The sequence below is a fragment of the Botryllus schlosseri genome, chromosome 6 (assembly GCF_051294905.1).
Source record: "Botryllus schlosseri isolate E-star chromosome 6, Bs_hap1, whole genome shotgun sequence".
In the NCBI taxonomy this organism is placed as follows: Eukaryota; Metazoa; Chordata; class Ascidiacea; order Stolidobranchia; family Styelidae; genus Botryllus; species Botryllus schlosseri.
This window is the reverse complement of record NC_137241.1, coordinates 10675715-10703486: the sequence shown is the minus strand read 5'-3', so window position 1 is coordinate 10703486 and position 27772 is coordinate 10675715. Positions and strand designations below refer to the sequence as shown.

The following is a 27772-nucleotide window of genomic DNA, read 5'->3' as shown; positions in this document are numbered from 1 at the left end:
CACAAGCAGTCAAAATTAAGTCAATAGACTCCAAATAAACATTTGCAATGCTTTACTGGGTTGATTTAAACTGATATTGCTCCTGTATGACAAATGAAGTGCGAGTTTTAGGGTCCAAATTTATGTTAATAACTCATAATTTTGTGGGTTGTCTCGTCTGATATTCGAGCAATAGTCAGCTAACATATGTAAGCTCCAATCTACTCTGGTATCTTACCCCCATCATCTTCAGATATTGGGGTATGCTTTCTTCTTGCCCATCGCTGACTATGCTGAGGTTTTCCGGAAAATTATTTAGATATTTTATCTTTTTTTAATATCTACTGTCCGACGTAAACATATGGCAGTGGTACATGAGTATCAGGGTTACATGTGCATTCTTATTGTCTGGCCACTAAGAGAACACAATCTTTCAAAGCTGACACATATGATCCAATCGTGCTTGTGATATTGCAACAATTCAATGTTTCTGCAATATTCTCAATGTTTCTGTATTATTCACGTAGACTAACTGAGTGTGCAATCGTTACTGCACCTAAGACGTTGCCATTTTGGATAATGTCACACTTTAGGATCCTTTTTGAGCTACCAATAGACATTTGTCATTCACTTTGTTGTAAATCGGGATTCCTATCTCCTCCAGCAACCCATGGCAACAGTAAATCATGCCAATGCCAATATCACGGCAATACACAAATCTACCGAAAGTAGCGCTACGAAAGTGAGATATCTTTTCTCTGTTGCCAAGTAAATCTTTTATCAATTTGCAAGGATGCTAAAAGTTCCGAATATTTCTCTTCGTTCTGAATCATCTTCTATTTCAAATTCTTCATCATTAGGCCTGCCATCGCTAAGATCTTCATCTTGATCCAAATTATAAAGCTTATAGGAGTTTCAAGTTACACTGGGTAAGCTGAATGTGGCATTGGACCTATATCTGATAGTAAATGAAATGTTTATTGTTCTTACTATGTCCTGAAGTCTGCATCAAATATGTGTCTGAAATATCCTCGGATGATTGCATCCTCTAACCAAAAATGGGTGAAAGCATCGGCCTAGCTAAATCGATACCGGTACCCTTTTTCCTAATAACTCAATTGACCCCTCGACTATCTAACTCATTATATGATAAAAGTGTGGATTCCTATATGGCAGAAAAGTAATATGGCTACATTCGTGAAAATTCGCATATTTCGGACATATGTCGTAGAGCAAAAACTTGACGTGCTAGAAGAAAACCAGCGGCATTTTTGGAATCAGCATACTAAAATTAGCCTGAAGTAAGTGCAAAATCAAAGTCAACAAATTTCTCGTTCAAAATTGTTGACAAGTGAATTCGTAAAAAAAATCAGTGCCCGTGATTACTATGAATCACTATCACCCACAAAGGATGAACGTATACATGTCAAAAAAGAAGGTCGAATGCCGAAATTCAAACAAGGTTTGGAGCACTAAATATTTGTTGACTGCAGTCAGGGGTAGACCCGTACTTTTAGTTTGTGCTGAGCAGGTCGCCGTGTTTAAGGAATATAACTTTAGTCGGCCTTATGACAAAAACACGAAGACAGACACTCGGATAAGGATTTAAAGAGAGTATAAAATGTATCATGTTTAACATTATTTCGAATTATGACGGCAAATAAATATTATACTTGTAAATTAACAGTCACTTTCTCATTACCTCATATCAACACATCCACTGAGCAGCATGTACTAACGATGTAATTCACTGCTTTCAATTTACATAGAAAATTAATACGCTTAAGAATATAGCTAGAACTTCTGAACGGGCCCGCCAGCGTATTTTCTGCTTCTCATTTGGCCCGCAGAGAAAATAATTGCCCACCCCTGCCATGTAAGGTAATGACTGCTGATGTGAGAATTCTCAAATATCAAATTCGGACTATACACAGAGCAAAAACTATGAATTGTAGGTAAATCCATATTGTTAAACTCGCAAATTGGAACACCCGTTGAAAAACACAAGCTTATTAGGTGACACAAGGCACACATTGTGTACAATTGTACAATGTAACAACCCCTCGATTTACGGATTTTCCTAACGCTACACTGCAATTAACGAAGACGAAAATTCACGGCTTAGATTTATCGCTATAGTTTCTATATTTTTTGTCTTGTTTGTAAGTGTATATGACACTCATATCTGCAAGTGCAACTATCAATTTTCCTTATTTAACACAGACGATCAATGTTTCGAGTCGACGAAAAAGAGAAACGGAGCGATATATGGCAACTGCAATGTTTTGAATATCTTGGTGTGGCAGGGTTTTTTGACCAGGGGTCCACGGACACCTTGGGGGTACGAAGCACTAAAGTAAGTTGTTCCAGATACAGTGTGCGTACAATTATACGTTATTTAATTACGCATATTATTTTGCAAATTAACATAAAGTGGAATATTATTGGTGAGATTTCCTCCACTTGGAAATTTTCTTCGCGCTTCAAGCGATTTCCTTTCAAATGCGTTCATATTTAAAATTTGGGTATTTCATTCCTTCCGACAAAATGATGTAACGCTTATCATAAAAATACTACATTAGTTGCAGAAATGAGACTAGACCTTTTTCGCAATTATGAGAGAATGGTGCCTTGAGGCAATTAGGGTGCTTTAGTCAAGGGGTGTGAATCCTGCTGAGGCGGGACCATCACACTGCCACATTTCAACACTGGCCGTAACTTTCACCCCATAACACGCCAAGACCTGTGACATTTCGGTGCCCCGGGGCGGCGACATACATTTGGACCCTGAAATCACAGCACATCGGCAAAACCTTCGATATTAATAACTACAGTTGCTGAAATGTCTCATGTCCCTCAAATCCAAATATGAAAACCCTTTGAGGGCAAAAACAGCCTTTGTAAGTGACTTGACAAAGTGCTGTTTCGATCCTGGATAGGGGGTACGAAAAAACATTTCATGTCAGCTCAAGGGGTACGAGCGCTAAAAAGTTTAAGAAACACTGTAGCGTAGGATTATAGGACAGCCAAGGCCTTTTATCAGTCTTCAAAATGCCGCATACTATCTTATCTAATTTCGTCAGCAATAGGTATTTCTGGTAGACGCCGATCTGCTTCGTGTATAACGCGTCAAGAGGTAGAGCAAGAGTATGACAAGTGAAGCAGCCGGGTGCTTTCTGAGTGCATTATACGATGAGAATATGATGCTACAGTCGCACACTGACTCGATACAATACGACGCAGTACCTTATCGACTTCTTAGTTTTGAAATAACGGAGTAAAAGATATAATAATCACTAGTTGTAGAATGGTCGCAATTGGGCTCGCTGACTGGTTTAATGCGATAATACTGGTTTGGCCTATATGCACTACATGCGTGGTAGGAGTGCGGTGCTTTTATCTCATATGCTTCTTGTGCCATGGGGATGGGGATAGTTTGTGAAAAAAAAAGCTCGTTTGCATTTTACATTAGTCCCCCAATTACGATCACATATATTTGGTATGGTATGAAAACTGAGTTTCAAAGATCGCAGTTTGGATACCATACATCGCGTTGCGAACGGTGAAAGAAGATCGTGTACGAGTTTGTGTTGATGTGTTGAAGACTCGTTATTCATAAAACAAGCTTTTACCACAAAATGTATTTGCATAGCTTGCTCAGTTGAGGGAATCAATATTGATGCATCAGTGTATTTCACCATGGGGCGTAAAGCTTAGTGTTTGACAAAAGCCCACGATGTACATACATACAGGCACTAAAATACGACATAAAAATAATGAAATCATCCTCGCATAGGTAGTGAGCATGTTTATGATATCAAACAACACACCTTCTCTTTTCAAGGACCGAGAATCGGCAATGGAACGACTGCCGAGTCAGTTATATTGCGATCAGAATAATATGTGTTAATATCATGATCATTTCGCCACACTTTATGGAATCCCGCTATATGCGCTTGTAGCGTTTGGTGGCGTCAATCTACCTTCTACCACATTTGTTTAATGCCTTCCATGTGCCAGACATATTACTTGTTTAACATAACGTAACAAAAAGATGTGAACAGAACCAGATTAAAACACGTCTACGAGCAATGGAGCATTCTCAGAAGGAGTTGACGAATAAAATCCCTGTGGTACGTGGAGTGCATGACAACACTTGTTCAAGGTGGTGTCAGAAGCACCTAGACGAAATCGAGTGCCAATTTTACATAGGATTAAATGTGGTGTAGTCATGTTGCATGAATTGAACACACAATACCCCACGTATATACGATTTATACATATAAATTTTCGGAAGATATTCGGGGTATAGGCTACTTGACAACAGCAGTGTGAGGTCATATCCGTGAGATACGATTTTCAGTCGCATCGTTTTATATGTCTATAATTAAAAACACCTGAACAACGATACCCGTGTCCACTGTCCACGTCTGTTACTTTGGAAAACATCGCACATTTGACACGTTTTGAGAACGCTTCACCGTTTTGTCGCGGAAGTACGTACGGGGAAACGGCTGAGACTAAATATGTATCTGCTCCATAAACGAGAGAACCTAGAAACAACCTATTGAAGACTTGGAATGAAATCTTATTACATTAATGTAATATGTCACTCACTTACCTACTTTTACGAGTATCTTCTAGATAGGTATTCATTCATTGCTGCGTCACACAATAATACTCATATATACACGGGCGAATTTTGAAAGACATATGAGTCTCGTAAGAATAAGGCTCCGCGACCGATATAAAATGTTGTTTGTGCCCATTGTAAACTATAAATTTCCATTTATATTTGTCCAGGTGCTTCACATCGTTAACCTAGTCGCGAACCAATGAAAGTTTAAAGAAATACTATGCTGACGTTGGTTAGAATTCAGATGTTCGAGTTAATTCGGACTATTTGATTTCGGTTTTATCGGCATCGGCCCAAAAATCCAATATCAGTCGGGCTTTTACGAATGGGTATCGGCAGATTTGTAGCACGGCCTGCTATCGTTATTTGCTTTTGTAAGTCACACTTACGCGGATCCGATGGAGCCTGGGCAAACCTTTACCACCTTGGTAGGAATTCTGGAGTCGGGCTCGTACCCGCACCCCATTGGCTGTGGATTATACCGCTATTCCTTCCATGCCTAGTGAATTCAACGCAGCACTCAGCCCCGCGTCTTCTACTTCATGTTTGTACCACTCGCCCTTAGATAAATATTAGGTCGCTAGACCTTTCACCTTTATTATGTACCATGCAAGTTCGATACTACATAATCTTTCAGCACTTATGATGTGTGACTGACAAGGCTGCTAACATGCAGTCACTTGATCCGAAAATAACAGGTTGACTTACAATACTTAGAGTACTACACCGTCATCACAATAAACTCATAAGTAAAGCACTCCATACTTACGCAAACACTGCGATAAACAAATAGGTTTAACATATAACATGGAAAAAATAAAAAAGTATCATATGATGCGAAATCATATCCCACCTCCCTTCAATCATCACAGTAACACAAGGTTCAGATGATGTCAATTGCTTGTCTATCTTTAACTTATCTATGGTAAAGAATGCTCCTACGTATCAATAATGCATTAGTGCGCCGCTGATATCCAATCATTCGGTCGTTTACAAAAGGCCCTGTCTCGCTGTTGTCTGCGTCGTCCGGTCGCTGGTATTCCAATGCGTTATCTGCTCATCCAGACCTATCTATAGGACGTTAAAACGATACTAGTACACACGTTAATTGAGAAGAAAACAAATGTTGGCAAGAAGACACATCTTCACGTAAAAAATAGGTCAATTTACAGTAATATAGAGGGTCCAGTCGTCCATGTGACTGTCACTGTTCACTAAATTTTTAATATATTCAAGGCATCGTCTTAACAAGCTTATGAGATGATTGAAACTCTAGAACAGTTATGCTTCACATGTGTCATATCATTGCCCAGATAGGAACATTATGGACAGCAATTTAAAATAAAAACAGCTATTTTAAGCTTAGCAATATGAATAAAGAAATTGTGGTGTCATAATTTACAATCAAATGTCCATTTAATTCACAATTATTGATTATAGTCTTCTGTCATCAAGGTGTCAAAGATACGAATAATCGAGGATAAGCTTTATCTCGTATCAGTATAGATTGCAAGCTTGTTGCTGTTTCGTTTTCATAGATGTCATTGCTATTGCAGATAATTTCTTTCTACACGATAATTCACAGTAACATTATAACGGCCACTGAGTAAAAAATCTTTTACGCTTTTCTGGAAATATATATTGTCGTTCGTTCGGCATGTGTTCTCCTGTGAATCCGTTTCATGCGGTTTGGTTTCATTTATTCGTGAGTCAGCACTATATGACTGATAGCAAATGGCACAGTCTTTTACAACCCACCTTTTGAACTGAGTTGCTTTTAAAACAAAAATAAATTAAAAACAAACATGTTTAAAAGAAGGTCCTAATTTAAAACATGTATTTTATTGTTTTTTAAGCCATGACGTCAGGAATATACAATTGTGACGTCATATTGGATTGACATTGACAATTGAAAATATAGGGTAAATATAGCTCATTTGACGAAATATGTTCAGTGTGCACTATAACTGATGAACCGACAATTTTGAGGGTTCCAACGCATCCCATATCGATATACGTCGGCTAAATCGGGTGTTAATTGTCCGTAGGCTCATACAACATGTTTTTTGGAAAGTATTTTCGCAATTAGGGCATAATTTTACAACTTTAAATAAACACAATTGTTTTTAAAGGCCTTTGTTTAAAGCACTGTTTAAAACATGTTTTAATTAAGGTGTTTTAAAACACCGTTTGTTTTGAATGCAACCATATTTCGAACCAAATATCGGAATAACTGCTTCGTAACTTTGTTTCTTCTGGGACTTCATAATAATATTAGCCCCTATAGGCCGATTAGGATAGAACGCAGGGCTGTTAAGCTTTTATTACAAGCGAACCATACATGAATAACGGGTTGAGAATGCGGCAAAGGAATTGTCCGGTATAGTTACGGACACAGAACGAGTTCCAGAAATGATAACAAAAATGGGGGATTTCATTTCGAATCACTAACCCATCTGTAACCCGCATGAAATTCCAGTGTGGACTGCGGACTTGCCTAAAAATTACGTGATGGTGTAAAAAGAAATTCAAGTTATTTAATGAGATTGGTCTAATGTGACACATTAAGTCTTCGGAGCCTAGTTACCCAACGGTTAAGAGAGATGAAGAGGATAGAGGAGGTAGAGTAGGGTTACCATATTTTGGGAATCTGAAAAGAGGACACAGTGTCCTTTCAATAATGTCAAGAAGAGGACGATTCCTCTTAAAAGAGGACTTATGGTAACCCTAAGTTAGAGCAGAAGCAGCACGGAACTTGATACATGGTGAGTTAAAAAAGAGCAACTCTTGTCTTCTATGATATTGGAGTCATGCAGATCTTACTGATGAGTCTCTGGATTTGTGCTTCAGCCTTGTTGGCAAGGTTAATACGTATATAAAGATTCTCGACAGAAAATATACTCAGGGAAACCTTATAAATGGTCAATTCAGCTATCCATATGGTAAATATTTGTGGCGAACAATGAAGTATTGGTCAGTGGTGCGTTCCCAGCGCATCAGTTACATTCATCCCAATGCGGACAGAGAAGTGAGGCTGCCTCTACGTCGGTGTCGACCTTCTTTAGTTGCTTTTACTCAAATACAGGGACGTGAATTGGACACTTCTATGGTATCTCAGTCAAGCTGGATTTGCCTAAGACTGAATTGATCGTGTCTGCGAATCTTCAAAGGGTATTATAAGAACACAGTACATACATCCATTGAGGAAATACGAAGAATATGGACTGTCTTTGCAGAGCCTGAATACACACATTTTGTCTCCAAGAACACATATATTGATCTTCTGCGTCTCTACACACCAAGGGGTTTGTTAGCACAAGTTGTTTGAAGGAGTTTAGCAGTAAAACTTGACTTTCAAAGTAAACGAAATGATTGTGCAGTGCATGTATACTAAATGTATGCCTGCAGATAAGATCTGACGTTGCAATGTAGGCCTACGTACTACGTAGCCTATACAGAAACACAACAGGAAGTTGGTGGTACTATTTTACTGCTATATGTACGTTAGGGTTGTTCAGAATTGATCGACTTTCAAAATGTCGTGGTTTTCAGTCCGATTCCCATGCCTTATACCATAAAAACATATTCTAGGTACTTTTTTTCGTAATTCATCCCTTGCATCCGTGTGCACATTGAGCTGGAAGAATATCGGCTAAAAATAGGGGATTCCCCTAAAATTTGAGTGTCGCTATTCGGACTAGGCTAGTAAAACGTCATATATAAGATGGTTTTATGTAGCTATTGCGGTTGGAGTGCTACATAACCTCACTATAGAAAGTATTGTCAGTTCAGGACACCATTTTTATGTCCCACACTGCCTTAGAACTCCTCAAAACTGCCTAAGACTGATAGTCATTTTGTTGGATCACCTATCCTACACTCCTCAACCCTACCCGAGATTGTTCATCAATTGCCGGGATCACCACGTGCAAGAATACAACTGTAAATGTATCATTCACTCACAGCCACATTATAAACATCACATTGTTCAAAGGAAACGAAACAAAAAGGCAAAGAAACTGATCAACTTGGCAAATACTACTTAAATCAGGTCCGGATGAAATTGTTGCTTTAGAGAAATCGGCATAATCTGTTCCCGTTATCTTCCACGGCTTGTAAGCAGAGGTGGTCAAAGTAGTCAAGAACGCTACTCAAGTAGAAGTAGAAGTAGCGACGAAAAAATCTACTCAAGTAGAAGTAGAAGTACTTCTTTCATAAGCCACCTTAAACTACTTGAAGTAGAAGTAGAATTTACTGACTTTTAATCTACTCAAGTAAGTAAGTAGTTTTGAAAACAGTCCTAATTCGTTCGCATGGACTGTTAAAAGCTGCAAATTGAGCTATGCGGAAGGTGCAGAGATTCGTATTGATGCATCCTGAGAGGTATCAATTTTCGACAGAATAAGCATTCTTTCGCATCATGGGATGCAAATTATAGTATTGATATGGAAATGCGATACTAACCCTTTGTTTACTAGAAGACCCCGTTTTAGAGAATATCATGACATTGCGCCCTCCCCCATATTGTAAGGCCCCAAGTTTAGGCGAGAGCAATACGGAGAAGTTGTATCGGATACGGTTTCAACACTTTGCGCGATTAGTATACGTTAATAACAAATATTGTGGATCATAAAATTTATATTTAGGGTAGCTTTATTTTCGCAAAATAGAGGCATTACTACACTTGCTTTTATGCTTCAACATGTATGTTCTGCAGACAAAAGCACTGAAAGTAATTAGAACTCAAAGTATGATACTCGGAATTGAAAGTGAAATACAAATACCACTTCTAAGAAGCGTAAAATATATTTCATGTTTTTCGTCCATAAAGCTTCAAAGGTGCTCTGCTAAAACAGGTGTAACGTTAAAAAAAATCCGGATTTTCCAGATTAGCAGGACATGTCATGGGCTGCTAGATTACGATATGATAGGTAATTGCTAGATTCCGAATCGGTAGTTTCAAACGTTATGGTGGGCCATATTTACTGTGATGAAATATTTGATATGGGCGACAATGCGGTGTGAGCGGAACCAAGCAATCCGGTACCTAAATTATATTCACTGATACTTTCGTGAAACATATTTGTCACTCCATAGCTACTGTGCGCGAAACGCAACAAAATTTCTGGGCTTTACTTGACTTTTATCAATATGAAAAGTTGGTACTCGGTGAAAACAGCCCCGTAATTCCTCAGGCTATCTTTCGTATTAGGGATTAAACTACTTCTACTTGACAAACTGAAAATAGCGAAAAGTAAGTAAGTAGATCACAAAATATTACGAAGTAGAAGTAGAAGTAGAGAAAATCAGATCTACTTGAGTAAGTACCAGAAGTAGAGGAAAACTACTTGAGTACTTCCAAAAAGTAGAAGTACTTCGTTACTGACCACCTCTGCTTGTAAGAGGCTCGCTCGCTGTTCTTTGTCATCTGTTTTGAAAGCATCAAAGTCGGTATTCAATTTCACCAAACGCTCTGCTGCGCCGTTAACTATTTCAACGCTACTCACAAATTCTTGAGCAGTCACGAAATGCGAATCAGTATGCCATTCCGAAACTGGAAGACTAAACCAATCATGTTCGACATGTATAGCATTGAATAGAAACCATGATTCCGCTTCAATTAAAGCAACCATACTCATTGACTCAGAGACAGAGTCAGAGATTAGACTCAGAGGTATAGCCTACCTCTGCGAAATTGTTCAAGGATTGGCATTTGCAGCAATTTAGCAGCCATCGCTTCCTTCACTTTCTCAGGAATCTTTGGTTTAGCCGAGAACATTGTTGATACCACCGTTTCCTCGGTGAGATGCCAATGATGTTCTTGCATCTTTTTATATGCCACATCAGCAACTGTGAAATCGCACAATGAAAAGTCTGGCATGCCATGAAGGAATTTGAGATCAATATACTGTGCGTCACATGCATTACCAGTTTTCAACCAAGCTGGGACATAAAACAGGGCAACTTTCTAATGAACTCTTCAGAATAGCCCATTTGCTCTCTCCACATGAACATTTTTGACAGTACAGCACTTGACTCATCCATCCAGTGCTATTAGTAGCACCAGGCTTGCGAAAACGATTATCAATATATATTTGGCAGCTACAATCGCCAAGGTGCCTGTTGCACATTCTCTGTAGTCATTTATTATCAAGACTTCTTTCTGCTTTCCATTATATGGCTTCATCAGTGGAATTATTTCTTGCTTAGCTTCATCAGCTTTGATCGCCAACCAGCTACATTAATTAAACTGAAATGCTTTAGAGCTTCTTAATTGATCAATATCTTTCCACTTCTTGGAAGGTATTAAAATCTGTGTTTTCAGGGCCTGTGGTCGCAGATCCGAACACATTTCACTTCCAGACCTCCACGGATGACTAGTTCATAGATATGATGGCGACAAGCAGAAGTAGAAAGTATAAAACTTTCCTGTTTATCAATTCTTCAAGTAACAGAACCGCACCTTTATTTTTTCCGTTGAGGGTGTTGTGTCAAACACAAGAGCTCTGACATTATTTGTTAAATTATAAAGTTCCAGCAGTTCAAATGACAGATCAGCCTGTGCTTTTCCTGTAGCACTCTCCAGAGTTCGATTGCCAAGAAGTTTGCCTTTCTCAAATGCGTTGGAATACGCAGACTATGCCAGCACAGCCAAGGCCTCAAATTTCCCTCCGAAACGACTTCCAGTGAGCTTTGCATCCCAGTGCAATGCAATGTGCCAAGTTGATCTGTTTCTTTGCCTTTTTGTTTCGTTTCCTTTGAACAATGTGATGTTTATAATGTGGCTGTGAGTGAATGATACATTTACAGTTGTATTCTTGCACGTGGTGATCCCGGCAATTGATGAAGAATCTCGGGTAGGGTTGAGGAGTGTAGGATATAGGTGATCCAACAAAATGACTATCAGTCTTAGGCAGTATTGAGGAGTTCTAAGGCAGCGTGGGACATAAAAATGGTGTCCTGAACTGACAATACTTTCTATAGTGAGGTTATGTAGCACTCCAACCGCAATAGCTACATAAAACCAGCTTATATATGACGTTTTACTAGCCTAGTCCGAATAGCGACACTCAAATTTTAGGGGAATCCCGTATTTTTAGCCGATATTCTTCCAGCTCAATGTGCACACGGATGCAAGGGATGAATTACGAAAAAAAGTACCTAGAATATGTTTTTATGGTATAAGGCATGGGAATCGGACTGAAAACCACGACATTTTGAAAGTCGATCAATTCTGAACAACCCTAATGTACGTATACAATTGTCCGATGTATCTCCACGCCTTGTGCACCTAAATCTCATGATAATAGAATATCCACTTGTTATTACAGTTTTACAAGGAGAGTCAGAGCAAATTTGCACTAGCTGAAGGCCTGTCAGGATTAGTGATAACGTCTGTGAGAATCTTATGTAGTGCTTGTCTTGCATGGATCTGCGTAATCAAAATCAACACTTCCATAAATATACATTCGACGGCCATATATATTTAAGAATTGCCCACGAATGCCAGAATGATAGAAGCGCCGAGGTTGATTTATGTGGCGATATGCAACGTTTCAGAGCAGTAAAATAATGTAATGGCACCGTGATGAAGATATTCCGTCACAAATCTAACAAACGCACAAAAGTACCCAAAGTATCTTGCGGTTTACTCGCAATTGCTATATTACAGTTTGATTCGCTATATCGGGTCGTACGACGTGTAATAACTGTGTGCAATACTGCAAAGTCGTGTTCCTACCAATATTTGGTTGATGGATGGCTTAATAAATTGGTAAATTTGAGAATTGCACCACGCAACCCGCAGACGCTTTTATTGATAAATAGAGATGTTGTCTTAAGATGGAGAACATTGTTTCAGCGAGGACGGAAATATAGCGTCTTATAGTATTTCGCTGCAATTGAAAAACTGGGGATATAGAAAGTCGATCATGCTAGAATATGAGTCTAATAATATAATATCTATCAATGCAAGCTTGTAATGACTCGAGTCACGATTTTTGGTGACTCGACTTAACTCGATTCGACTCGAGTCAACTTGTGTATTGAATCGACTTGTACTCGAGCCATTGTGCATGACTCGAGACTAGGACGGCCAAGACAGACATTTCATTGAAACTTCGAAGAATAGTATAGTCACTGCATTACTGGTATTTCGTCTATCAGTCCTTTTACTTGGAAAATACGGCCGGAAACTGTTTGGACTAAAAAAATACGATATTACGAATGCGAGCCATTCTATATCACTCGAGTAGGGTTGGAAAAAGTTGATTGAACCGGATTGAACTCAAAACTGAATAGTGAACACAATGACTTCGACTCGGACTCGCCCCTCTACTCACAGACTTAGAATAGGACTTGACTCGGCGGTGAATTGAAACTGACTCGACTTGACTCGAATCAAAACTAAAAAAGTGACATTGACTTGTGACTTGGTTACAACCCTGTATCAATGTGGAGCTGTGAGATCAGATTTATATGGGACTAACACAGTATCTAAACATGTCAAAGACGGCGACAGATATCCATATGAATCATATTTCGATGAAGTTCCAACTCGCACGCATTATTAAATGCACAACATCCATTGGCAGGCAGTCACGGTACTTTTCAAGGTGTATGCCGTGATTTCCGTGCGGCTAGGAGGCTTTGCTAAAGCAAAATCCTTAGTCCTTACCACATTCGAATACTGCATTTTTGCCGATTTTCTTGAACTGCTATTACGAGCCAAAGACACGCATGCTGTATCGTATGATACATCACGGCCAGTAACAAAAGCAGGGTCCCTTGCTTCCGAAAGTAACGAATTTACTGACTCGGTGTGCAATGACAATCTGTTCAGGATGGTATAATAGAACGTAATTGAATTCCACACTCTTTCTGTTTGCTTCGGCGTCTCCTCGCCTCCTTCAAATTTGTTTTGTGAGCGATCCTTCCGAGTATAATTCCCTGCTCCATGTCGTAATCAATATTTTGGTACGATCTATCCAAGTGGATCGCGAAACAATTAGACCAGTGTTACTGTGGTATAAATCGCATCGCTACCGAAATATCATCAATTTACTGCTGCGCAATCTTTGCTTGTGAGCTTGATATTACATGTCTCCTGAAGATTACATTCCCGGCATTAATTCTATTGGAGTCTGCGTTGTCTGCGAGCCACACGACAGTGACATCGATATCCATTCTTGTTGTCGGTGGATATCATTTCTGCATTTGGTATTGTTTCGGTGACGGTGATGTTTCATAAAATTAGAGAAGATTGAAATTGAACTCCAAGCCTTGTGTTGTGGAGATTTGCCACGCCCCTGCGCAACGTAAATCTTGTAATGACGAGGAACTGTTTGGATTGGATTAATTACACCAGCATAAAGGTCTTCTGACTGATTTATACACATAGTCTCGACGACAGTGGCGATGCTCGGTAATAAAGACGTTCTGTTTCGAATATATTAAAGTTTTTCCTTAATGACCCTGGATCAGTGACTCTCACCCATGGACCGCTGAGACGTAAACGTCCAGAGTTGCAGGTCTACTTCTATAAAATGTATACATTGCACCTTCTTATAGAATGCACAATGTCACTCCGTAGCAGGCCTATAAGTGTTTCTGATCAATCTAGCTTATCTCCGCGATATTTTGACAAAATTAGGACAAGTATCTCATGCCAAGCAGAAGATGCTCATTGCTCAGTGCCCTCCTTGCCAAATAACTAAAATCGATTGTGTAATACCATATTTAATATCGTACTATCTTGAAATTCTCAAAATTTTGATTCATTAGGGCGCTGCTAGTGTTAATGAGTTTTCAAAAGGCACCGTCAACAAAATGACTTTAGGTACTGATAACATATTCGATCCCTCATTATGATGTCAACCCTAAGCAATCTTATAGCCTTACAAAAAATGCATATATGTGGCTCTGCAACTGCATACACTCGCGGAGTATGTAACATGTATCCATATCTGTTTTGGACCAATCCACGTCAACGTACGAAGATGCAATCGTCATCTGGTGGGAAATGCGGCTTTCTTTCAACTGACTACCAGTATCAAGTGGAAAATCGAAACCTATCCGATAGGGTAAAAGACATTGATAGTGGTCAAAACTTGAAAATCTGAAGTGTTTTCCTATCAAATTTGCCGAGCAGATTTCGTGCGGTTCGACTGGAGAATCTGGATTTCAAAGATTTGCGTCAGTAGAATACAAAATCTGTTACGGGGCTGTTGGTGGAAGCCACAAATCCGTCGTGATCGGGAAACAGGTGGCGTGATTGCATTTCTCGGGTTCAAGTGCAACTGAGCTTGGCCTCTCTATAAAACAAACAGACGCGAAGTTCATAAAAATTCGGAGAGGTCTTGGGAATCTAAGCGTTTACTGCGATTAAAGTGGTCATATGTCGTATTTGGTTTGGCCCCCCGTAATTTCATCACGTATGCTGGGAAATCCGATACTCTAAAGTACATATGAATACAGTTAATAATACAATAATACAAGCATGCTATCCGTAGGTCCGTAGATTGAGGTGGCCGAAAGTTTTCAATGTCTGCTCGACAAATTAATACAATGTTACTCTCGTTAAGTGCTAATTGTCACAGTTCGAAACGATTGTAAGAGAGTACAGATACAAAGTAATGATATGTTGCTATGTGGCTAATATGGTAATCTACACAACATCGATCAACCAGTTTTTCCATATACATAGTTTTATAAATTCGCTCCACGGGAAGCGAGTGGCGCTGTTGGTTAAGCGCCAGCGTCATGACACAGATGGCAGTGGTTCGGACTAACTTCTTCTGTGTCGGAGCCGACTTCACTGCAGTTGCAGTAACTTTAAAGCCCAGCAATCACAGTGAGCCGAGCTGCAAGTCGGCAGCAAAAGACCGGATGAATCGAGAGCGAGCGAGTGCCCGAGAGAGTGGAATATTAAAGACAAGAAGAAATACAGTGATCTGTTCAAATAATGTCATGTCGTGGAGCACAAAGCCCGTAACAGGCTAAAAGCACCACTGTTGTGTACAATAATAATAATTTCTGTAATTTCGATTCTTTACCTTCAATCAACTGTACTTCTGCTCTGCAACCCTTGCCAGTTCTTCATCTACCGCAATTCTGTAATCTGACCTCTTCATGTATTGCATAGGATTAACAATTTGACTGTACTACTGAAATATTAAAAAATTACTCCAATCCCGCCATTTTCCTTTGGGGGCAGGTTGCTTCCCGGATTTTGTGTGTATTTACCAATTTTACTGTGAATAAAGAAAATAATTATAATATATTCGCTCTCCTATACAGATGGCTTATATTAATCATAAAACATCTATGTCAAAGCACTATAAAAGTGACAGCAAAGATTAGCGAACAAGATTCGGAATGTCTGGCGGCATATAGGTGAATGTAATTTACATCGAGTTCTTGCTATAGTTAGAAATTCTAGTTCAATTTTAGACAAAAATACTATCAGATTACTGATTTTGGCTATTTTCAAGTGGTCAACCACAACAAAACTAAATATCTTCTGAAGATTTTAAACCGATGTATTCGAGATACATCCATTCTGAAACTACAGTTTTCCCACAGGAGTTAAATATATACCCATTTTAGAGTCCTTCCCGGTTGACGGACACCTGTGCTCATGTGATATGAACTTCACCTTATTGCTAATATTGGAATGTTTATTTAACTATCCACGTTGTCATACCAATAGGGAATTTATATGGGGCAGTTTACGTACCAGAGGTAAAGACCACAATTTGTCACACCTGAGTGGAGTAATCAATCAACATGCAACTTCTCGCCATCAACAGTTCAGTTATGCGTACACTCATTTCCCATGTCGACCGGTATGCCACTGTCATCAATCACTTTCATATTCAAGAATGGGCTGATAGACTACACTGAACAAATGTCGCTGTTGATATATCTTGTGGGCCGTTCAAGTGATGAATTGCGCTTCATTCTGGAATTCTTGGAGCAATGATTAAAGGAGCGACATAGAATCCAATAATAATCGACATAACGCCGTGGGGAAACGGGAATCAGGTTCCGATCCAAATGCCACACTGAAATTCGGAATACCACAGGTTTTGCTTATAGTTATTTCGTACGGTTTATATTTCTTCGTCATCATGTAAGATTGTAAGGCTGGGGTGGGCAATTATTTTTCCCAGTGGGCCAAATGAGAAGCGAATGAAAATACGTTGGCGGGTCGGGCCAAAAGTTTAAACTATTCTACGACTTATTAATTTCTAATACTTTCTAATTTCGTCATTTCTAAATTGTTGCTAAGGGAATGAGTTAGTATTAAGTAATGGGAAAATGAGTGTTAATCAGGGCTGTGGAGCAGACTTGGACAAATAGAAAATTTTCACCTTTTCCAAATTGGATTAGAATTAGAATTAGAGCAGCACAGTTTTTTCCACAGTAGATTAGAATTAGAATTAGAGCTGCACAATTTTTCCAAATTAGATTACAATTAGAATTAGAGCTCCACAGCTTTTTCCAAATTATATTAGAATTAGAATTAGAGCTACTCGGTTCTTTTCCGAATTAGATTAGAATTAGAATTAGAATTACTGAGTTCGCAAAAACTTTGAAGTTGAATGACATTTAGAATAAGAAATATAATTACAGCCAAAATCAAGCTAAGTTACTATCAAATCACTGTGGATTTCCATAAGCATGAGAATGTCTTTACACCACGCCTGGCTCGTTTTGCACTACATCAGGTCACCAACAAGCAGTACACACGCGGCCGGTGATATGATTTGTGATTTTAGAAGAGCGCGAAGTAAAGCATTTGAAATACTGAAATTAATTTGAAAGCGTGCATGGTCATTGGTCAAGCATCGTACGCAGCTCATAGTTCAAAATATAATGAAGTTTATGATCATGATATTTATTGTTGTATTTATACTACCTAATAAAATATTACTTCTTTTGTTGTCACCATGACCATCGCCTATGTTAGTGAGCATGGCGTTGTACTAACGTAAAGTTTTAAAAACGTGGTTGCCCAACTGTGTGGCCTATTTTGTCTCGATATTGCATTCTTGCGCCCACGACCTCCACAAAATTTTATAAATGACCCGCTAGTCGTTTTGAGTTGCCGACCCCTGCACTATAGAATTTTCCTGCATGGCTGAAAACTCATTCCGGTGGAGCTGATGTTCAAGTCATGTATACGAGTTCTCGAGCAGCAGCTTGAGATGAGGACACCGATTTTCTCTTTCCCAGTAACTCAAAACATGACAGTCCATGCTCTCACTCTTTGCTTCGAAATATTTTTCCACTTCTACTTGTAATTGAAACTATATACAATGTCGTTCGCAGATACAAGCTACTATGCCAGTATGGCTATTATTCGTCACAATACCTACCATGTCTGTACGGCATAAGTAATGCGATGGCGGTTTTATACTGGATTTTCCTGTGCAAGAGGGATATTCTTGTTAACTTGCTGTAAAATGGCTCGGACAAAGAGGCATTTTCAGGAAAACAATAAATTAGATTAGAATGAAAATTATATCATAGGAACAATTCACAGATTAGATTAGAATTAGAAGTAGAGCATAAGAGCATTTCACAAATTAGATTAAAACTGGAATAAGAGCATGGAAACATTTCACGAATTAGATTCCCATTAGATTACTGGCATTTCGCTCTAATTTAGTGAAATTAGACAACTAGAATTATCTAGTTGTCCAAGTCTGCTGTGGAGTCGAAGTCGGAGTTTGACTAATTTTCGCTTGATGGAGTCGGAGTCGTGAAAACTGTGGTGGCTGGAGTCGGAGTCGGAGTTAGTGCAAATGACCCCGACTTCGACTCCGACTCCGACTCCAACTTCTTTATCATGTAAACAATTTCTTTTCAAATCTATCTTTTAAATTATAAATAATAACTATAATAGGATTTTTATTTACTATCAATTATTGTTATTAGTAACAGATCAGGGGCAGACAGACCATGCCTCGCCGGCCAAATGTGGCCCGTGCGAAGGTTTTGTGTAGCCTGCGAGGTAATTCTCGAAATTAGATATAACATCAGGTAAAATTGCACGGTCAACCAAAATGTGATTAACCTGATCGCGAAATTTGATGATGACTAAAACATCAGTTTCGACTCATTGGCGTAACCAGGGGCCAGCTACATTCAGCGCAGATCTTCGTATATGACCATAAAGTAGAATATTCCGTAGCAGATTTATTTGACTAGAAATTTTTCGTAGCAATTCGCATGATTTATTGCATTTCTTGCATTCAGTATTGGAAACCCTCCTAGAAATTATAAATACGCGTAATTTACAGAATTAAGACCAACTATACTCATTGGGAGATAACGTGTCGTCTAACACGGGACTACGCTAGTGCGCTCGAAGCGAGATCGTCGACGATGAAACATTTGTGCAAAATGACAGAGCCATGTTCACCGAAACCGTCGATATTGCTATGTCTAAAACGCCAAATAATCCTCTCCTAGCCAAATGAGCCCGTTGCTATACAGAGGCGACCCCCAATATGTGCAAGTAATATATTCATTGATCGAATTCATTCATTACCTTTCAAAAAATTTCGTGCTTCGCGCGACCAGGGCATGACTGCACACTGAGTTTTCATGACATAATTGTTATCAATTTTAAAACGTAGTCATATGAGCCTACCGACAATTACCACCCGATATAGCCGACGTATGCGATATAGGAGGTTGAAACCCTCAAAATAGTCGGTTCAACAGCTGTAGTACATATAGATATTTCGTCAAAGGAGCAATATTTACCCTATATTTTTAATTGTCAATGTCAATCCGCTATGGCGTCACAATTGAATATTCGTGACGTCATGGATTTAAAAAACAAAAAAATAAAAAACATGTTTTAAACAAGGGCCTTGTTTTAAACATGTTTGATTTAAATTGATTTTAGTTTTAAATGCAACCCTAGTGGCCTGAATCGTCGCTAGATATTGTGCCTGTACGTACATTAGTATATCTAGGGTTGGAATTAGCAATATGACGTCACGTGACGTCATAGTTTCACGTTCGCGTTCACTCAGAGCCTTTCAAAAAGGTTCGCGTTCACACAAACCTGAACCTTTCAGGGGCTCACACCATCCCTAGAATGAGGACGTATGTTACACCATAGCCAAATCACGAAAAATATATGGATTAACAAATCATGCGACAACAGAGACTCGCCGACATGCAGAGAGTCTGTATGTAATTACCTGTGGTATTTTACCGCTATAATGAGCTATATTGGAAGTCAAAATGACGAACTACGGGCAATCTGTTTGTGCCCGCAATTCTGTAAGTTTGAGCCTAAATCAAACCGTCATTCTATGCCGACGTTTGCGTTATTTTTGTTCTGTTTTTTGAAGGTGGTGAGTGACTAACATTCTTATTTGGCTTGTTGTAGCTTGAATGATAGAAGAACACAGCAAGGTTGTGTGCCTTTGTGCAACAAATTTTAACGTTCATATATATTCTTTTGAAAGGCGGATATTCATTTTTATATCCGCAGTAGGTAGAGCTTGGATCAAAGTGTTGAGCCAGCTAAAGATAAGCTGTTCTCGACTGAAGGTTTCGGCAACAATTTTTGATCCATCCGTCCTATATCTTCCTATTTGATCTCATGCTGGATTAAAAATTGCGATCATGCCCGGTAGCAGTCAAACATTCCAATTCCGAAATATCATGGGTGCGTTGCACGAACCGGAGGATCTGGAAATTGCATCCAGCACCATATAGGATTCGGGGCGTTCAAATAAAGAGCCAATGACAGAAGTGGGATTACATCTCATGCTGAATTCAATATTGCGATCATGTCCGCTATGCCGCTAGCAGTCAAAAATTCATCAATTCCAAATTATGATTGGTGCGTTGCACGAACCAAAGGATCCAGAACGGTGCATCCCGCCGGCCATCCGACAGTCGACGAGCATATGTACACATTCAAGTCGAAATACCAGCAATTACTACTAAAAAAACACAGTTCATTCTCAAGATTACCGGACCACGACTGACCTATCGATCTCGCTTCCCATGACATGCCGCCCTATTTATTATCCCTTTCTTTTTCTATACTATCTTCTTTACTTTTATTCAGTGTGCATGACTCCTCTTCACATAGCCTAGGCCAAGGTAGGCGTCTGATTCCATAGACTACTCCAAGTCGCTTCGACATCTTCCTGTCTTTTCATTGTATCGCATTTTTGTGGTGTATTGAACTGATAAAAATTGCTAATAAGCTAATGATGATGATGATGCATATCCAACACCATGAGGATTCGTGGCGTTCAAATAAAAAGTCAATGACAGAAGTGGGATTCGAACCCACGCCTCCAGGGAGACTGCGACCTGAACGCAGCGCCTTAGACCACTCGGCCATTCTGCCGGCACGGAGGATCCATACTAATCTATACTCCGAGAAACGTCGAATAGTTTCGAAGCATAATCGTGATAACCGTAATAACTAGGGCGGTTTTTTTTTTGACATGTCAAAATTTGTCAAAATTTTGTCAAAATTGTAGCGTTAGGTCAAAATTTGTCAAAATTGTTCATAAAGTCAAAATTTTTTTGACGTCTTTATTTCGGTTGTATCGTAGATTTTGCACTGTCGGTGAACGTATCATTTGATATTTTACAGCTTGCAGCCCACTTTATAGGCCTACTGTTGTAAACGGCTAATTGTCTGCTCATACTGAATCATCAACGGTCACATAAAACAAATAGGTGGACATGGTATTATGGTCAACGTACCGCAACATCCTAACAGGGGCATAATTCTTATATTGAGAAGCGCATGATGAAAAATTGTAATAGACAACATTGTCAGAATGAAGCAACATGGTATGTCACCAGCAGTGTACACTGTACACGCAACTTGAATGTTGTCAGCCAACAACTGCTGCTGTTGAACGTCCTTGGCAATAATAAGGACATGCACTTTCTACTCAAGAATGTAGGAAAGTATCTCTCGATGTACTACAATTTTTTTAAAAATATTTTCACCATAATACGTATTGCAACCACTGGAATTCTTCATATAGGGCCAGATTTCGTTAAAATATTGTTTTTTATATGTACAAAGTTGCCTGTTTCTATGCCAAAAACGTTTTTTCAGGCCAAACTACTTCGTTGGGACAGCCAGATACAACCGAAAATGTAGATAACTGGTACAATTTTGACATTATTTGGGAAAACACCTAATTTGCATACGTTAGGTCAAAATTTGGTCAAAATTCAGTTCTTTTAGGTCAAAAAAAGTCAAAATTTTGATTTTTTAGGTCAAAATTTTTCCTTTTTTAGGTAAAAAAAAAACGCCCTAGTAATAACACATGTCAACAGCCAATTTCCTTCTGAGACGAATGCAGTTGAACCTAGCTAATTTGGGGGCGCTGGTTACGAATATCAACCAGAGATTTGTTGAGCAATTATCTATGGCCAATGGCCATGCACACTAGTGCGACTAAATTCTGCTCACTACTGTCTAGTACTCCGGCCGTGTCAGCAGTCAGCAACAGTGTGAATCCGGCTCCTACCCGGCTCCTGCCAAAAACATAATATCTGACGGATATTCAGTCCACGGACTATCTAGTATCCATACCCCGCTCTAATGTACACAAACTATATGGCATGGGTTCTCAAACTTTCTTCGACTGCGTACCATTTCGATTTACCTTCCTGATTTACCCCTTGAAAATTATGTTGGGTGGTCCACTCAGAATTATATCGCGGTCATGAATCCTATGTGTCAACGTGCATACGTTCCTATGTTAGGGTTGCCATACGTCCGGAATTTCCCGGACATGTCCGGAATTTCACTGTTCCAACTAGCGTCCGGGAGGAATTTCTAAAATATGCCTAATGTCCGGAATTTTGAAGACTTGACTTGCCTTTATTCTTGAGTTTGCGAATATGTTGCACGTAATCAGCTTCCGACATAGCCCGTGAGTAAGTCCAGGCAAAGGTGCTGACTTCTTGTGATAATCAGCTCGTCAAATTTTGATCTGGGCCACGGAACATTTTCAAATTGGAGATGGAGTCGCGACCATAAAAGGTTGGAAACCACTGGATGTGGGGTTTTTATAAAGCTCCGTGGTGCGCACCGGCATAAGGCTGAGAAACAATCTTATCGGTAGGACATGAACGTGACTTAACGATGTGCAATTACGTTCCCTGTATTTTCGAGCTCATCATCCTCCACCACCTCTACCGATCACTCTGATCATGTGGGCGGAGAATAGTATCTATATATTAATATATGGAACAACCAATATAATTGACAGAATTCATTCAAAAAATTTAACGACCATCAGTGCATATAGAAAGCAGATTCATATTGCAAGCCACCCTCCCCCCATCCCATAAGTTGCATCGATTACCCTATAAAGTGTGGGCTCAAAATTATTGTTTATTTGGACGGGAGGGGCTGAAAACATGTGCTTTCGGTCCCGGTTACACAACACACAACAACATACTCTTGAACCGGATTGGGACCACCTCTGATCTATGAGCAAAGCTTTGCTAGTATGACGTCATAACTCATTTTGAAATCCACTAGTGGGCGCTAAAGAGTGCCCGGAATTTAGGTTGCAGAAATATGGTAACCCTATCCCATGTCCCTTCTGCAAGCGTCATTTGTAATAAAATGCTGTGTTTGATATGATTTGTACCGTGGTGTAAGTCTGAGGTATGCTACGATTTTGTGTACCACGGGTGTATATTCAAACCCGTATATCACGGATGGTACACCGGAGTGAACTGTGAATACATCCTTTTGTGCTAAGAGTGTACGGCTTTACGCAATTGAAAGGCACAACACGGCACACTATGTATTTCAACTTTCAAACATCATTTCACTGCGACGGATGAGTTTGACGCTACTAAACAAGAAAATCCATTCTTGGAAGTGACAAGCATATAGCATAGCAAAGCAAGACAAGGCATAGCAAATCACACAGGTATACACTATTTTTGCTCCAGTCTATGTTTAAGTCCTTACCTAATTTGGAGGCACTGAATCCGAATCTGGCGTTATTTTCTTCTATCACGTCTCATTTCGGAGATAATATCTTTATGGAATAATTCCACTTATTCAGGATTTTGCTATTGGTACTATTTACTTTCAGACTACTTCCACTTCTACGTCAACAGTATTTCGGCCAAACTACTTAATTTTAGAATTAGGATTTTGAAAAGTAAAAAGTAGTCTAGGGATAAGATTGCATCACTATTATGAGTTGAATTATCAACACAACCTCGTCAAATAGCCTCTGTATCACGGTAACTGAACATATTTGCGACAGCTTGAGTCTCTCAGGAACAATCCGTTCGGAATCTCATTCGAAAATCCATTACGTCCAGAATTCGGAAAATCCGAATTTAATAATTTTATCCGAAGAAACCGAATTGTGCAGCTGAACTAAGATACAGTTCGCGAGCATATAGCCTTTACAGATGCTATGGTTAGGGTTAGATGATTTATATTTGCTTGGACCCTTGACAGAACAACAACAATTAGCGAAGTCACGATAATTGGCCGACTGCATAGAAAATGATACATCTCTAAAACAGTGGTTCCAACGAAGATATAAGTTGACATATTTCTATGCTCCCATTGCTTTAGTCGTGATGCTGTGCTGGCCCTTCGTACATAGTGCGTATGCTTTGTGAAATTTAGAAGAGATTTAACTGTAAACACTGACTTTTGAATTTGTATCGTTATTATGAAATCCCCATTTGGGTTACTTGAATGGCCAGTTAGCTTTTGAGTCAGAAGTTTTACAGCAATGCAACCACATATATTTGAATTGTATTCTTTGCTCAACTGGTATATTTTCCTCTCCATGTGGCCTGCATACAATGATTTCGCATTTTGCCACTGTGAATAAATATCTTTGGTTCAATTTTTCAAAAAACAACTTTGAATTGGATGTGCTTGCTATCTCGGAATTTGATGTCAGTGTTACTTACTTGTTCCTATTGGCGATTAGAATAAAAATACAACACTGCTGTCGGATGGTTACAATGTGAACTGTATGAACATTACATGTTCACTATTTGCTGTCTTGATGTCATTTCCCGTTAGTATTAGGGTACTTACCCAAATCTCAACCTTTGTTAGAAATTAAGCATACATTTTTACATATAGTCCGAATTGCTTTGCGCACCAGATGAAATTGTGTGGCGCCGTATGCTCGACACCCCTGATTTAAAACCATCAAATCTGCTGAGTATAGCGAATTGTTGGTCACGCATCCAGGCTCTTCGTGGGTCCTAGTAATGATAGCAGGGTTGTAATAACTCGAGTCATGACTCATCTAGAGTCTGATTCGAGTCACGATTTTCTGATGACTCGACTCAACTCGAGCCATTATCCCAAAATACGGAAATGACTGTACTCGACTCGACTCGAGTCAACCTGTGAATTGACTCGACTTGTACTCGAGTCATTGTGCATGACTCGAGACTCTGACGGCCAAGAACGACATTTCATTGTAATTTCGAAGAATAGTAAAGTAACCACACTATTGGGATTTCATCTATTGGTACTGGTACTTGAGAACGCGATCAAAAAGTGTTGAAAGTGAGGAAAATTAGTATTTAATGAATGCGAACCATTCAATAGTGATATCACCAAAACAGAGTTAAAAAAGTGAGTTTAACAAGACTTTTACTGGAAACTTGGCAGTCAACGCAATGACTTGGACTCGGATTCGACCCTCTGCTCGATGACTTGGACTCAGACTTGACGCGGTGGTGAATTGAAAATTACTCGATTTGACTCGAGTAAAGACTATAAAAGTGAGATTGACTTGTGACTCAAAGCTTTGTGATTTGGTTACAACCCTGAATGATAGAGAGAATCTTATGTTTTTGTAGTGGCCTGAGCGCATTCTACTGGCTTGGCTAACGTTATGTTATAATTTTGATTGTAATAAAGATTTATGCAGCACCAGAAGTTGCCGGTATAGCATTGAAGGCAGTGATAATTTTGATTTAGGCGACTGCATACGACTCTTCCGGTACATGTTCGTGTCTAGTAAAATCCAGAGGAATTTGGCGTTGGGAATAGGGGAATTTGGCGTAGTGAATGTGATGGGGATTCGCAGTCAATTCGAAAACTTCTTGAATCAAATATCGAAATATCGTCACCTTCGTTTGAAACTGCTCAGGAATCATTACGCAAAATATGGGCTATATGCAATATTATGGAAATCATGTATGCAGCGTGGATACAAATTCGCTATAATTACATTTCCTCATACTGTCTGATACCAACTATTAAATTGGCATCGAAGTATAATATATGGGCTGATTATTTTTATACCTAAAATTGAAAAATTCGACTTATGAAAAACACTTGTTAAGTTTTGCAATATTGAATGAAAATTCGAAATTTATTGCAGTAAAACTATAGAGACACTTTGCTACGTTTTGTGATAGTCATTTTATTGAAATTTCGCCGATTCAAAAGAACCACAAGATGCGATATAATGAAAATGATACGAACTATCTGTCCGTTAGGAAAGAATGGAGAAACGATTAACAGTAGCAGTTGTTGGCTGGCAGCACTGAAGTATAAGGCGATATCGGTGGTGGATACACCCGGTTGCTTTATACTTTTTGATATAAGACCAAATGTCCATGCGATATTACACGGTGGAAATGGCTCATCTGCTCATAATATAACAAATAATCGTCGTTTACTATGGGATAGTTTATACTAATTCTACCAGATCAAACTACGAATTTCAAAGACTTACCGCAACCCCAAATAAAAAAAACCGTCACAATTTACTTGTTCAGTTGTCACTATTGCACCGCAAAGACGATTGATTCTGTACTGAGAGGAGAACTTTAGAGATGAGCCACGGAATATTTTCGTAACGGAAAGTAGGACAAACCTTTAAAATGATTTACTGCATTTGACACTTCAGTTGTAACTTCCAACTGAATCCAACGTCAATTGGTAGCGACATCTCGCGGTCAGTTTTCAGACCAAGAAACGCTACTTGACCAGGTGTCCACGTCGGATGCCCGACATATGAGCATGCGACACAATGAAAAACGACAGATCAGCGTGCGACGCATTAGCATGCGTCACTTTCAAATGTGGAATATGATTTCACAACCCGAAAACTTACCCTAACCCCGAAATCAACACTTATATATGTCCTAACTCCAAACCTAACCCTTCCAATCCTCAATCTAAACCAGTGGTTCTCAACCTTTTTTCTTTCCGTTTCCACAAATATAGATGGTGGCGAATGTAATAATAACGTGTAACGCTTCCGACGACTTCCGTGTTTTAGGTAAACAAAATTCGCCTCAGTCATCGTACCATGCGAAATTTGTGACGAATTGTTTCAAAGCGAGATAACTTAATAGGATTTCAACAGCTGCATGTTAAAAGAAAGTAATAAAATAAGTCGTAGTGTTTTGAAAATCCGCGACTTCAATTTATGCAAATTATTGCTGATGATACCTCTTCATAGCCTCCAACACTGTCGATGATTTGCATGCATCTGTGAATAGGGAACTCCCGAAAGTGTCGAGATGGCTGCAAGCAAACAAACTAAGTTTGAATGCAGATAAGACGGAGATGCTCGTATTAAATAATGCCAGTCCTAATTTCACTGTGAACATCAATCATAAACAAATCTCCATATGTGACTCAGCAAAATATCTCGGCGTCACCATTGATTCCAAATTGTCTTGGAAGCAGCATATTGAATGCACAATATCAAAACTAGCTCGGTGTGTGGGAATAATGACCCGTCTCCAATCTTTGGTTTCCAGATCAGTACTACAAACCATCTATTTCTCTCTTTTCCACTCTCATCTGCAATATGGAATCGTAGTATGGGGAAATGCATGCACAACATTTTTGTGCAGAATTTGAACCCTGCAAAACCGTGCGATACGGCTGATCTCATCTGTACCTTTACGTACCAATTTATCGCCTTACTACCGTAAGCATCGAATTTTGCGAGTTGATGAACTATATCGCTTCGAAGTACCAAAAGTTGTTCACAAATATTTTTCTAATAGTCTGCCTCCTGTGTTTGACGACTTTTTCATACCTGCTAAAAATGTCCATTCCCATTACACGAGATCCTCATCTAAGGGAAATATCTACTTACCCCCACCCAA

General features: G+C 39.2%; 1 protein-coding gene and 1 non-coding gene across 2 annotated transcripts in view; one reads left to right on the top strand and one right to left on the bottom strand.

Moving 5' to 3' along the window:
* The window catches only part of LOC145440245 (uncharacterized), a 156574-nt gene that overhangs the window by 44966 nt on the left and 83836 nt on the right, over window positions 1–27772 (top strand). The window lies entirely within an intron of this gene.
* Trnal-cag (transfer RNA leucine (anticodon CAG)) lies at window positions 20927–21008 on the bottom strand. The gene has a single exon. It is a non-coding gene; the product is annotated as a tRNA-Leu (tRNA).